Here is an 11,879-nt window from a genome sequence, read left to right as displayed (position 1 = left end):
TGCGCCGGGCGGCCGCCGGGGCCCACCCAGCGGGCCTCGCCCGGCCGCCCCCTCCCGGCTGCAGAGCCAGCGCCCCGCCTCGCCCCGCGTCGCTCGGTGCCGAGCCCGCGGAGACGCCCTGGTTTTCCACTTTCCCGGCAACAAGCCTGGGCCGGGCCCCCGTTTCGGGCGCGCCGGGGCACGGGTGGCGTCCTAACGACCCCTCTCCTGGGGGTCCGGCGCGGGAGCAAGCCGTTTCCTGTGCTTTCCCTTCAGGCCAGCTGCGGGGCTGCTCGGAGTCGCCACTCCCGGTGCATCCGGGAGCGGGCAGGGATGGGTGGGAGGAACGAGCTGGCCGGGGCCAGAGTGTCCCTGCGGAGGTGAGCTGCGCCCGACCTTCAGGGCCCGGCCAGGAAAGGAACCTTTTCACCCCAGACAGGTTTTGGCGCGGCCGATATGTGTGTGTTTATGGTCTCGCCTTTGGAACTTCCCGAGAAGCGCCACCGCTCAGAAGCTCCAGTTACTCCACAGAACCGGTCTCTCTGGTTCTGAGATATATCTGAGGATGAGGATGAATGAGTCCACGTAGGGAGTTGTTTGAATTTTTGGCAAAAGATTTTTTAAAAAGTTGAGAATAAAGTGAAGATCATTAGCCACACAGGTGGGGGGGGTGGGAGGGGGTATACTGGGGTTCTTGGTGGTGGAACATGTGCACTGGTGAAGGGATGGGGGTCTGATCATTGAGTGACTGAGACTTGAACCTGAAAGCTTTGTAACTCTTTTCATGGTGATTCAATTAAAAAAATTAAAATAAAAAAAAAGATTAAAAAAAAAGTTAAAATGGACATTGGAGCACCAAGGGAAAGTTCCAGGAAGCAATTTCTAGGTCTTGAAGTCCAGTTTCTTCTCTAGTTCCAGTGTCAACAGGAGCTGAGGTTTTCTTTAATCAACAGTGCCTAGGATGCATCTTGTCGGACTTGCCAAATGCCTGCCTGGCCTCAGGTCGGTCTGTTTCGTAATCCCGGAGAGTCCTAAGGTGTTTTCTCCGATTTGGATCAAAGCTTGTCCTGGGACATGGAGTCATATGGCAGCCTGCCCTGGGCCTTGGCAGTACTCATTTTGGGGTTTTAAGAACTAAGGCCAATTTTAGGATAACTGAAGCTTAAGTTAAATGACAAAGGCCTGGGTTTTTATAATAAAACATTATTTACTATTAGAATCTACCGAAATACTTGTATTTAGGGATGAATTAGCCTTAATTTCCAAAGTATCTCTGACATCCCAGACAGTTTCTGGAAATAATACATCCCCAAATTATCTATTACAAGGACATACTGACTTCCTGTGTTTATGCAAATAGACATTGCCATGAAATATTAAAAAACATACTAAAGGGGCTGGAGCGATAGCACAGCGGGTAGGGTGTTTGCCTTGTACGCCGCTAACCCGGGTTCGAATCCCAGCATTCCATATGGTCCCCTGAGCACTGTCAGGAGTAATTCCTGAGTGCAAAGCCAGGAATTAACCCTTGTGCATCACCAGGTGTGACCCAAAAAGAAAAAAAGAAATACTAAAGTCCCCCACCCCCCAGAAAAAACATACTAAAGGTATCCAGAAAAGGGAAAAGCTAACATTTTAGTCTACTTGTAGTAAGATAAATTTACCAGATTTCTTCAGACTGAAATTCGTTCTTAATAATCCATCTAGTCTAATTCAGAAAATCTTGAGCTTCTGAAATTTTTAGGGGTCTGTTTTTTTCTTTTTTTCCTTTTTTCTTTTTAGGCCAGCAGTGCTCAGGGGTTACTCTTGAGTCTGCACTAAAAAATTATTCCTGGCAGTGCTTGGAGGACCATATAGGAGGCCAGGGATTGAACCTGGCCGGCTGCATGCAAGGCAAGCACCTTACCTGCTATGCCATGGCTCCACCCCAAGATCCAGTTTTTTTCAAAAGCATTTTTACCTTCAGTTCCCCAATAAGCCTGCAACTCTCAATGTCTATAAACATCTCTGAACAAGATATCAAAATAATTCTACATGGCAAAAGGCTTTAGAATGCTCATAAATAAAGATATTATAGCACAGTTGGCAAGAAGTTTGTTTAGTTCTGATGTACAATTCCCTAAATGTCCAGAATTAACCATAATTATCATGATCTTTGGGATTTCCAAATAATTTCTTCTTATGTGACAGTGCTTCCCAAGAAAACTGTACTAAACAGCCATGATTCATATGTACTTCTCTTTTCATAAGGGGAGAAAGTAATTATCACAGGATGCCTTTGCCCTTCAAAGACTTCCATATTAACTTTCTCTTTAACCATCCAAAAACTTTTTTCTTAGAATTTTGATTTCTTTTTTTTTTTTTTTTTTGGTTTTTGGGTCACACCCAGCGATGCAGAGGGGTTACTCCTGGCTCTGCACTCAGGAATTACTCCTGGCAGTGCTCAGGGGACCATATGGGATGCTGGGATTCAAACCCGGGCCGGCTGCGTGCAAGGCAAATGCCCTACCTGCTGTGCTGTTGCTCCAGTCCAGAATTTTGATTTCTGGGAAGTTTTGTTTCACACTTGTTTGAAACACAAATCACCATGAAAATAATACTCAACTACCCATTTAAACAAAGTAGCAAAAATTTCAGAGCTCTAATAGGACTAGAGAGAGACAGCACAGTGCTTGCCTTGCACATGGCTGCCCCCCATTTGATCCCTAGCATCCCATATGGTCCCCTGAGCCCTGCCAAGAATGATCCCTGAGCACAGAACCAGGAGTAAACCCTTGCCCAAAAACCAAAGGTGGAAAAAATATATAATAATAAAACTTAGCTATATTAAAACCAAAACTAGGAAAAAGAGTCGATAAAACTCATATTTAGTAATTCTAATTATTTCCAAAGTCCACTCACTGTAAGACAATAAAAGAAAAATATCAACATATTAACAGTTTTAGCAAAGTCATGGATCTTTTAGAATGACTATCAGACCTACAAAATTTGCTGCTTTTGGTTTTCTGTGTTATAACAGGAAAGACAGAGCCTAGATCCCATAACTCAAGAAGAAATCACCTTGAATTCTCTGAACTTGAAATAGCAACAGCACATGACACATTATATGCACAGTGCATAGAATCCCCCTGCTTTGTTGCACTTTTTCTTTTCCTGGGAAATAACAAATGTAAGTGGCTACTCATGCACAGATTTGGGGTAAAAGTCCACAATTATTCCTATTCCCAGAGAGCATTTGCAGAAGTGCTCCAAGTCTGACAGTTTTTAGGGCATGCAGCCCAAGGCAAATATCCCACTTACAGACAAAGGAGTGGTCTCAGGAAAGAGAGAGGACAGTCCCCAGGCCGGCCAAGGGGTTTACCCAAGAGTTTCCTGGTCCTGGGTCAGCTCACCACAACAGACTCCACTCCCAGCTGGCCTTGCCAAACTATAACCATGAAAGCTCTGTTCTGCTGCCACTTGGGTGCCAATCAAAGGAGGGAAATGCTGACAGGTCACAAAAGAACACAGTACTGCAGGTTGGAAAATGGTGGATTTGAGGACTTTAGGAAGATAGTACAGTTGGTAGGGCATCCACAAAGCAGTCATCTTCCCCACCCCGTCACAAGTTTTTACAGAGAAGGAGAATAGGGAAGCACATTTTATTTTTATTTATTTAAAAATTTTTTTTAAAATTTATTTTTTTATTGAATCACCATGTGGAAAGTTACAAAGTTCTCAGGTTTATGTCTCAGTTATACAATGCTCAAACACCCATCCTTTCACCTGTGCCCATATTCCACCACAAAAGACCCCAGTATAGCTCCCACCTCCCGCCCCCCACTCCCATCCCTGCCTGCTTAGTTGATAAATTTCACTTCATTTTCACTTTACCTTGATTATATTCCATATTTCAACACAACATTCACTATTATTGGAGTTTTCCCCCAAGAAAGACAGCCCTACTGCCAATGCAGCATTTGATAATTAGTTTTCCATTGCTGAAACTGGAGAGATATGAAGTCCTGTTATTTCAAGTACATAGTTTTTACCCCTTCCTTCCCGTGCCACCAAGTTCGTGCCTGCTTAATGAATAGTCCTCATATTATGGCTGACACCACGCCGCCCTACGAGAAAAAAGGATATTTCCAGTCCTTGGCCGGCGTGGGGCTATGGCTTAGTTCAGTCTAGAGACATGGTTGCAAGTAGTTTCTGGAACTGGAAGTAGTCTAGTTAGGCTCCGGATTCTGGTTGATCAGCAACATCGCGGCCACTCAAAAGTGTGGCCACCCGGGTCAAGTCTCAGCGGTGCATGCGCTGGTATCAGCCCGAGACTTCCCAAGCGTCCCGCTGTTCCAAGTATATAGTTTTTTTTCCCCCTCCCATTCCCGCACCTCTAAGTTCGTGCCTGCTTAATAGACTTCATAATATGGTGGACACCACACCGCGTTTCTCCCAGAAAAGGGAAAAGAACTGAGAAAGAAGGATATTTCCTCACCTCAGCCGGTGTGGGGCTTTGGCTTAGTTCACAGTCTAAAGAAATAGCTGCTACTTTGATTACCTTCAATATTTCAACAAAAAACTTGGTACTATTATTTGGAGTTTCCCCCCACAGTAAGACCTGCTAAAAAGGAACCTTTTCACATTGCTGACAATCAGGAGATATTAGGTCGCGCAGCTGCGACAGCAGCCGCGCGGTTTGGGATTTCTATATGAAGTCCAGGGAAAATTCTTTTGGTAATTGTATCACTGCAATCTTTTACTTCCCTTTTGTGGTGCTCATATGATGGAGAAGCCTGGAGAGAAGAACCATGTCCCACTGGAGGCCCATGGGCCAGTAGCTCCGATCACACAGTTTGGAGGCATTTTTGGGGCTTGTTCGTGTCCAAAGGAGTTCAATTGCCTCCGGGGTCGAGCTTGCACTGCGGCAGAAAAGAACGTACCCACATGGCGCTGTGCTTAAATATGGGAAGCACATTTTAGGAAGAGTAGGTTGTAGGTGTTAGGTGCCAGGGTCATCAATAAATCCACTCCGGTTGACCCCAAGTCACCCTCTGATGTGACTGCAAATAAAGATTTCTAAATAAGTTTTCAATCCTCAGCCCTTCTCAACATTTTCAACCATCTCTAATCACACAAATTTTCTGATTCCCAACATTAAATTAACACCTAACATCTTCAGGCTGGCTTCAGAGCATCAGGAGCAGTACCTGGGAAGGTGTCTGTGTCTCCAGCTTTCGAGGTTGAACAGAGGACAGGTTCTGGGACAGGGGCCACCCACACCAAGACCAAAAACAGGTCTTCCTGGGGCTGGAGCAATAGTACAGTTGGTAGGGCATTTGCCTTGCGCACAACCGGGTTCAATCCCCAGTGTCCCATATGGACCCCAAGCATTGCCAAGAGTAATTCCAAAGTGCAGAGCCAAGAGTAACCCCTGAGCATCACCAGGTGTGACTCAGAAAACCAAAAACCAAAAAACAACCAAAAAAGAGTAGGCCTTCTGCCCCACTGCACAGTCCAGCTGCTGGGAGACTTTTTTTGCTGTCAGGTGAAAGGGGTTGTGAATGATCATTGGTTTTGTCTGTGATGAAGTGGGGAAACTAACTGGTGAGGATACCATAGGCTCAGAAGAATGGCACAGAGAATGAAAGTTTACAGTCATACACTGAAATCTCCGAAGTTCAACAACACTATGTTGGTAACTCTGTTGTCTGCAGGCCTAGCATGGGCCACCAGTGGCTTTCATCCACACCGAGCAAGTGTGTGTGAGTCCCACTGAGGCATGACCCTCCTACCCACAGCAAGCACAACTAAACAGATGTGCAAGTATCATGGCCATGAGTGTAGGATAACATTGCTTTGTCCTTTCTCCCTTGCCACAAGGAGCTTAGGTTTATCGGGTTACACCCATCAAAGTGCTCCTGAGTCACTCCCATTCCTTTCTTTACCTGTAACCACTTCTCTATGCTCTCTTCCCCAACCAGTTAATCAGCTTTTTTCCCTACTCAGACTCTCTTAACCTGTAAGGTCAGATCTTTCTAGGACACTGAACTTGTAAGTTAATATTGCCTTTCTCCTCTCCTGATATCTTTTGAATAGTTTACTTTAAAGCAATGTAACTTTAATAACTTTTATAACTTGGGATTTAATTGGGTTTGAGTATTATTCATTCCCGGGCATTTGCTTTCTCGACTTAAGCCTCAGTTGCTTTTAGTTCCTAGTACCCCAAAAGCAGGGTCTTGATGAGGGACTGAAGAGACCTAGGGCAAGCTGTGAGCTACCCTGGCATCAATATGGGCTAGGCCAAAGCGCCACGATTCTTCACTATAAGTTAAGAGCTTGATCATAGACAAATGCTGTCATGATCCAAAAGCAACGACAAGACTAGGACCCTGCTAGGGATAGGAAAGACTAATCTGGCCTGAGCACTGTAGTCTGAGATCAAGATGACCCCAGGAGAGCAATCCTATAAGCTTAATGTATCTCTTACTGTGTCCATACAAAATGATTAATATTATGAATGCTTATATGTTTGTTGGACAAGGAGAGGAGAAACACACCCATGGGATTCCGCTCTAGGATGGGTCGTCCTGCTGAAAGAGAATCTGTCCTAGAAGAAGCATCCCTTGAGGGAAATAACTTTACCCCTATTTATTGTGACCACACCTATGTGCAAACTCCAACCCCTCATGCTTTGGAGATTTAAGGAGGTGGTAAGAGGGTGTGTGTGGGGGGGCAGGGAGAAGCAGATAGACAGGAGTGAATAAAGAGGAGATTGGAATAAATGGCAATTGAGACCAACCAGCCTGGCTCTCATTCCTTCCTTTGCCTGCCCCTCACCATCAACCTTTCCGGGGTGGGGAAAGCAGCGTGAGACTATCAAATGTGAGTGACAGAAGAGAGATAGAGCGCCGCTGTCCCTTTTTTGTGTTTACACATGAGTGTGCTGGGGTTAAGAAGACTAAGTTGGCCTGAGGACTGCGGTCTGGAATATAGTGAGATGTCCTCAGGAAGAACCAAACTTTATACTTGATATATCTCTTACTGCACTCATACAGAATGACATTGCTAGAAATATTAGAAGTAAATTTACTACAATTAAGTGAATTACTAGCTGAGGAGAGAAGAAAGTGACACATCCTGAATGGAATCCAGCCCTTGAGCGGATCTCCTAGTAATCTGGAGTAATCTCCTTAGATGAGATTTTGTCCTTGAGTTAATCTCCTGGAAGAGTGGCCTTACCTCTCTTTGTTGAGTTGTTAATGTTCAGCCCCACCTTTGTATTACCACCCTATGTGATTGCTATATAAACTAAGACTGTAAGATCGGAAGGGGAATCTGGATCCAGTAGAGGAACAGAGAAAGAGAGCCAGGGAGTCGTTAGAGTCAGAAGTGGAGAGTCAGAGTCAGAGAGAGAATCCAGAGAATCAAGAGTGAGAAGCAGAGAGGATCTAGAGAGACAGAGTCAGAGGGGATCCAGAGAGTGAGAAGCAGTGAGAAGCAGAGGAGAGTCAGAGTCAGAAGGAGAGATGGTTAAGGAGGCAGCAGAGAGACAGCAGAGATAGATAGATAGATAGATAGATAGATAGATAGATAGATAGATAGATAGATAGAGGTGGTGGATGCAGCAGGAAGAAAGAATTGTGCAGTTAGAGATACAGAGAGAGGGTTGGAGAGAGCTGAGAGAGGGTTGGAGACAGTTGGGAGAGATGAGAGATTGAATAAAGGGCAACTAATCAGCAACCAGCTTGGTCCTCATTCCTTCCTTTGCCTGTCCATCACCAACAGCCATCCTGATCCGGTGCATACACAACTTCGTCCATCCAAGGCAACAGCTGTCCTGAGTAGAGAAGCAGCTCGAGAGCACCGAATAAGGGTGGTGAGAGAGCCACCCAGAGAGCCTGTGAACATCTTTTGAATAGCCTTTCACGTGTAATCTCCAGTCCAGTGAAATTACACAGCTGACCAAGATTTGATCCCTGGCAACATACATGGTCCCCCGAGGTCCACTAAGATGATCCTTGAGTACAGGGCCAGGAATAAGTCCTGAGCACAGCTGGGTGTGGCCCAAAACTAATTTCAAAAGGGCAAATCAATGACATTTAGGATATAGAAATTATAAAGGGGAAACTCAGGCAAGAAAGGGAATCCGAGTGCTAGAGGAGCAGATCAGAGGTCAGGTCGGTCTCTCTGAGGCCAGACAGGCCATGGGCTAGGAGGAAGTGGACTGAAGCACTAGTTTCACAAACACCGTCACTGCAGCATGACCTCACTGCAGGCCACAACAGACCACCACAGAACAGCACAGTTGAGATGGGGGAGGAGAGGTGGGGAGCTGAGCTGCTGCTGGAGCTCGGTTGTTGTTGGGACACTAAAGTAAAGGGCTAGAAAACTGGTGTGACTGGCTGGGCCCATTCTTGTTTGTGCACTTGCTGGGTTCCAACGGAACAGGGCACTGGAGCCTCCAAAGCAGGGTCAATCAGTTCACTGAGGCAGGTCACCAAGTATGAATACTGTCCACACTCCCACAAGAACCGCTCAAATGTAGTGAGCTGTTCACAGACTCCAAAGGTGTTCTGGAAACGTCAAAAGAGGCCTGCCACGTCCCCTCCGGAAGTGGAAAATGGGGCTAGTGGTGGTTTTACACAAGGTTACAGCAGCCAAGGAGCAGATACAGGGGCCCTAACAGTGCTGACTGTGCCTTAGGCTTGTGTGTGCATGATAAGTCTGTGCTTCTGTGGAAAAAGCACAAGTCAGAGACAAGAAAAAGTCCTGGTAACCCCATCTTCAGAGATGAGCCCAGACAGCCAACTCTGCGTGAAACAGAGAAAAGCATATTTATTCATGGTAGGTTGATGTTGGCCCCACTTGTCAGGAGATTCTTCACATGGCCAAGGGGTCTTCGCAGAGGGAACTGAGTCAAGCATTTGAGACATGACTGCCTGAATCATTAAGCCTCATGACCCAAGGATCCTTACAAGATGGGGCAGAGCCAAGGCAGTAAGAAGCTCTGCCAGGGATTCAGAGGCAGAAAATGAAGACTCATCCTCCAGAAGCCGGAACAGACCTGGAGCCTCTTCCCTGGAGCCTCCTGGACTAGTGTGTTTACCTCACTTGGTCCCTTCCTGTCCATTTTCAGACTTCAGGCTCCTAGCGCAGTGACTCAGGCCCTGCAACCTCTTAGAGCAGCAACAGGGATTGGCATTGTGGATCTGACACTCCTCTAAATATGGGGCTCATCGTGTCCCCTCTTCCGGTGCCATACCTGTGGTGCCAGGCAGTGACCCCAACCCCCTCAATACCCTGGGTGCTCGGCAGTGACAGTGTTCCACAACACCATATCCCCAAGCCATGATCAACAGTGACCCCCTCCATCTCATGCTCACTAGTGGCCTCTGGTGGTGCTCTGTCCTCTCTCCCTCTTCCTCTCTGTCTCTCTCCTCTTTGTCTCTGTCTCTGTCTCCTCTCTCTCTCTCTCTCTCTCTCTCTCTCTCTCTCTCTCTCTCACACACACACACACACACACACACACACACACACACCCCTCCCAACACTCTCAGCAGTACCAGTACTCCCAGGCAGTGCTCAAAGTAAACCAAAACTTGCTGGGGATGAAGTGCCTGAATGAATCAGGTGGCTGGGAGGAAGGAAAAGCCTTCATCAGCACACTCGTGACAACTGTGCATACGTGACACGATATACTCACATATTAACATGCATGAATATAACCTTTTTTTGGGGGGAGGAGTGGCAGAGCTCAGGCAACCCTAAGCTAAGAGAGGGTGCAACCTAGGTGTCCCACCTGCAAGGCAGCATCCTCCCAGCTGTCCTGTTTCTTTGGCCCACCGACCCCGATTTTGATGGTCACATGCCGTGCCCACTCCGTAGTGTACCCTGTCCATCAGTCCCTCCGTTCCCGGGTCCGGCGTGACCCAACACTGGGCACCCGTAATCACCGGTTAATAAGAAAGGAGGGGGAGTGCGTGTGAGGGGCTGCGGGTTCCACCAGCCACGCAGTCAGGGGCGGGGGGGGGGGGGGGGGGAGGAACGCGTCTCCCCGCCGTCATTCGGTCCTCAGTGCCGCCCCTCAGTCCCACCCCTCAGTTCCGGCGTCATTCCGTTCCTCAGTCCCGCCCCTCAGTCCCTCATTCACCCGCCCCGCCCACCTAGCCCGCAGTTCCGTCCAGGCCCCGCTCCTCCCAGTTCACTCTCAGTCCACGACCCTCAGTCCCGTCCGTACTACCGTACTTACTCTAGTACCTTCTCTCCCACCAAACCCTCAGTCCCATATTGTTCTGTTGCTTATTCTGTCTCTCGGTCCGGACCCTCAGTGTGGGGTTCTCTCATTCCTGCTTCAGCCCAGGTCCCTCAGTCCCTCAGTCATTCCGTTCCGCATTCCTGCACCAGAAGAGTCCGGACCCCTCAATTCCGCCGCTCACCCAGTCTCGCCCCTCCCACCTTACCCTCAAATCCCGCCCCTACGTTCACCTCGTTCCGCCCCTCAGTCCCGAACCCTCAGTTCCGCCTTCTTTCCTTTCCTCATTTCAGACTCCTGAATCCCACTGGACCCTCAGTCCGGGAGCCCAGCCCCACCCCGCCCAACTTACCCTCAAGTCCCGTCCCTCGGTCCCTGACCCTCATTTCCGGCCCCACCTTACCCATCCCCATCCCGCCCCTCAGTTCTGATCCCTAGGAGCGCCCGGTATGCTGCCCCGCTACTTCGCCCCTCAAGCCTTGACGCTCAGTGTCCCTAAGTCCTGCCAATCATGCATGCTCCTCGGATCCTTGCCGTCAGTCCCGCCCCTGGCCCCACCCACTCTCCCCAGGATTCTGACTGCAGGTTTATCTGATCCGTGGGGCTGCTCGTGGGGCTTGCCTTTCCAAGGCCGCTACCACAGACCCCCCCTGCAGCCCCCACTTCTAGACTGGGCAACTCCGTTCGAGTGTGGTTTCGCAGCAACAGGGAACAGGAGGATCTCATGTTAAGTGAAGTAAGTCAGAGTCAGGATGGACACTGGATGTTGTCACTAATTTGTGGTATGGAGGAAAACATGTCTTGGGATTGGCGGGTAGCAAAGGTGGGCAAAACAATGAGTCTAGATAACAGAAAGAAAAATGCCAAGGGAAGAGAAAAATGGAAGTGGGGGACAAGGAAATTAGGTTTGGAAGTAACATGGAGGGAAGGGTCAGGGACCTTGGGTCCCTCTATGGTGTAGAGGTGCTCCAACACTCTAGATCTAAACAACAATATACTTCAAAATGTATCTATCTGGGGCCAGAGAGATAATACAGCTGTTAAGGTGCTTGCTCCTGAAACAGCTGACCTGGGTTTAAGCTTTGGCATCCCACATGATTCCTGGAGCACCAAAGGAATGGTCACTGAGTATAGAGTCAGGCTTAACTCATGACACAACCAGGAATGGCCCCTAAATAAAAAAGAAAAGAGAAAAAAAAACTTGGGATAAAATACTGGCTCACATCTCCAAAAGGCTAATACCATCAACTTATGTATAAAGTACTCGCAAAATTTAGCAGGAACAATAACAAAAAACAACAACATCAAAAACAAACAGCCTCATTAAAAATGAGGAGAGGAACTGAATAGAAACTTATTTAAAGAAGACATACAGGGGGTGGAACAATAGCACAGAGGTAAGGCATGTGCCTTGCAAAGAGATGACCTGGGTTCAATCCCCAGCATCCCAAATAGTACCCTGAGTCCCACCAAAAGGCAGAGGAAGGAGTAAGCCCTGAGCACAGCAGGCTGTGGCCCCCAAACAAAAGAAAATATAAATAAAATAAACATACAGATAGACAATAGGTTATGAAATGTTTGTCATTACTGATTATAGGAGAAAAAAATTAAAGTGATGAGAAGTCACTTTCATATTAGTGAGATGGCCTATAAAAAAGTTTCAAAA

Source organism: Sorex araneus, chromosome 6, assembly GCF_027595985.1.
Source record: "Sorex araneus isolate mSorAra2 chromosome 6, mSorAra2.pri, whole genome shotgun sequence".
Classification (NCBI taxonomy): domain Eukaryota; kingdom Metazoa; phylum Chordata; class Mammalia; order Eulipotyphla; family Soricidae; genus Sorex; species Sorex araneus.
Note: the sequence above shows the minus strand (reverse complement) of the source record.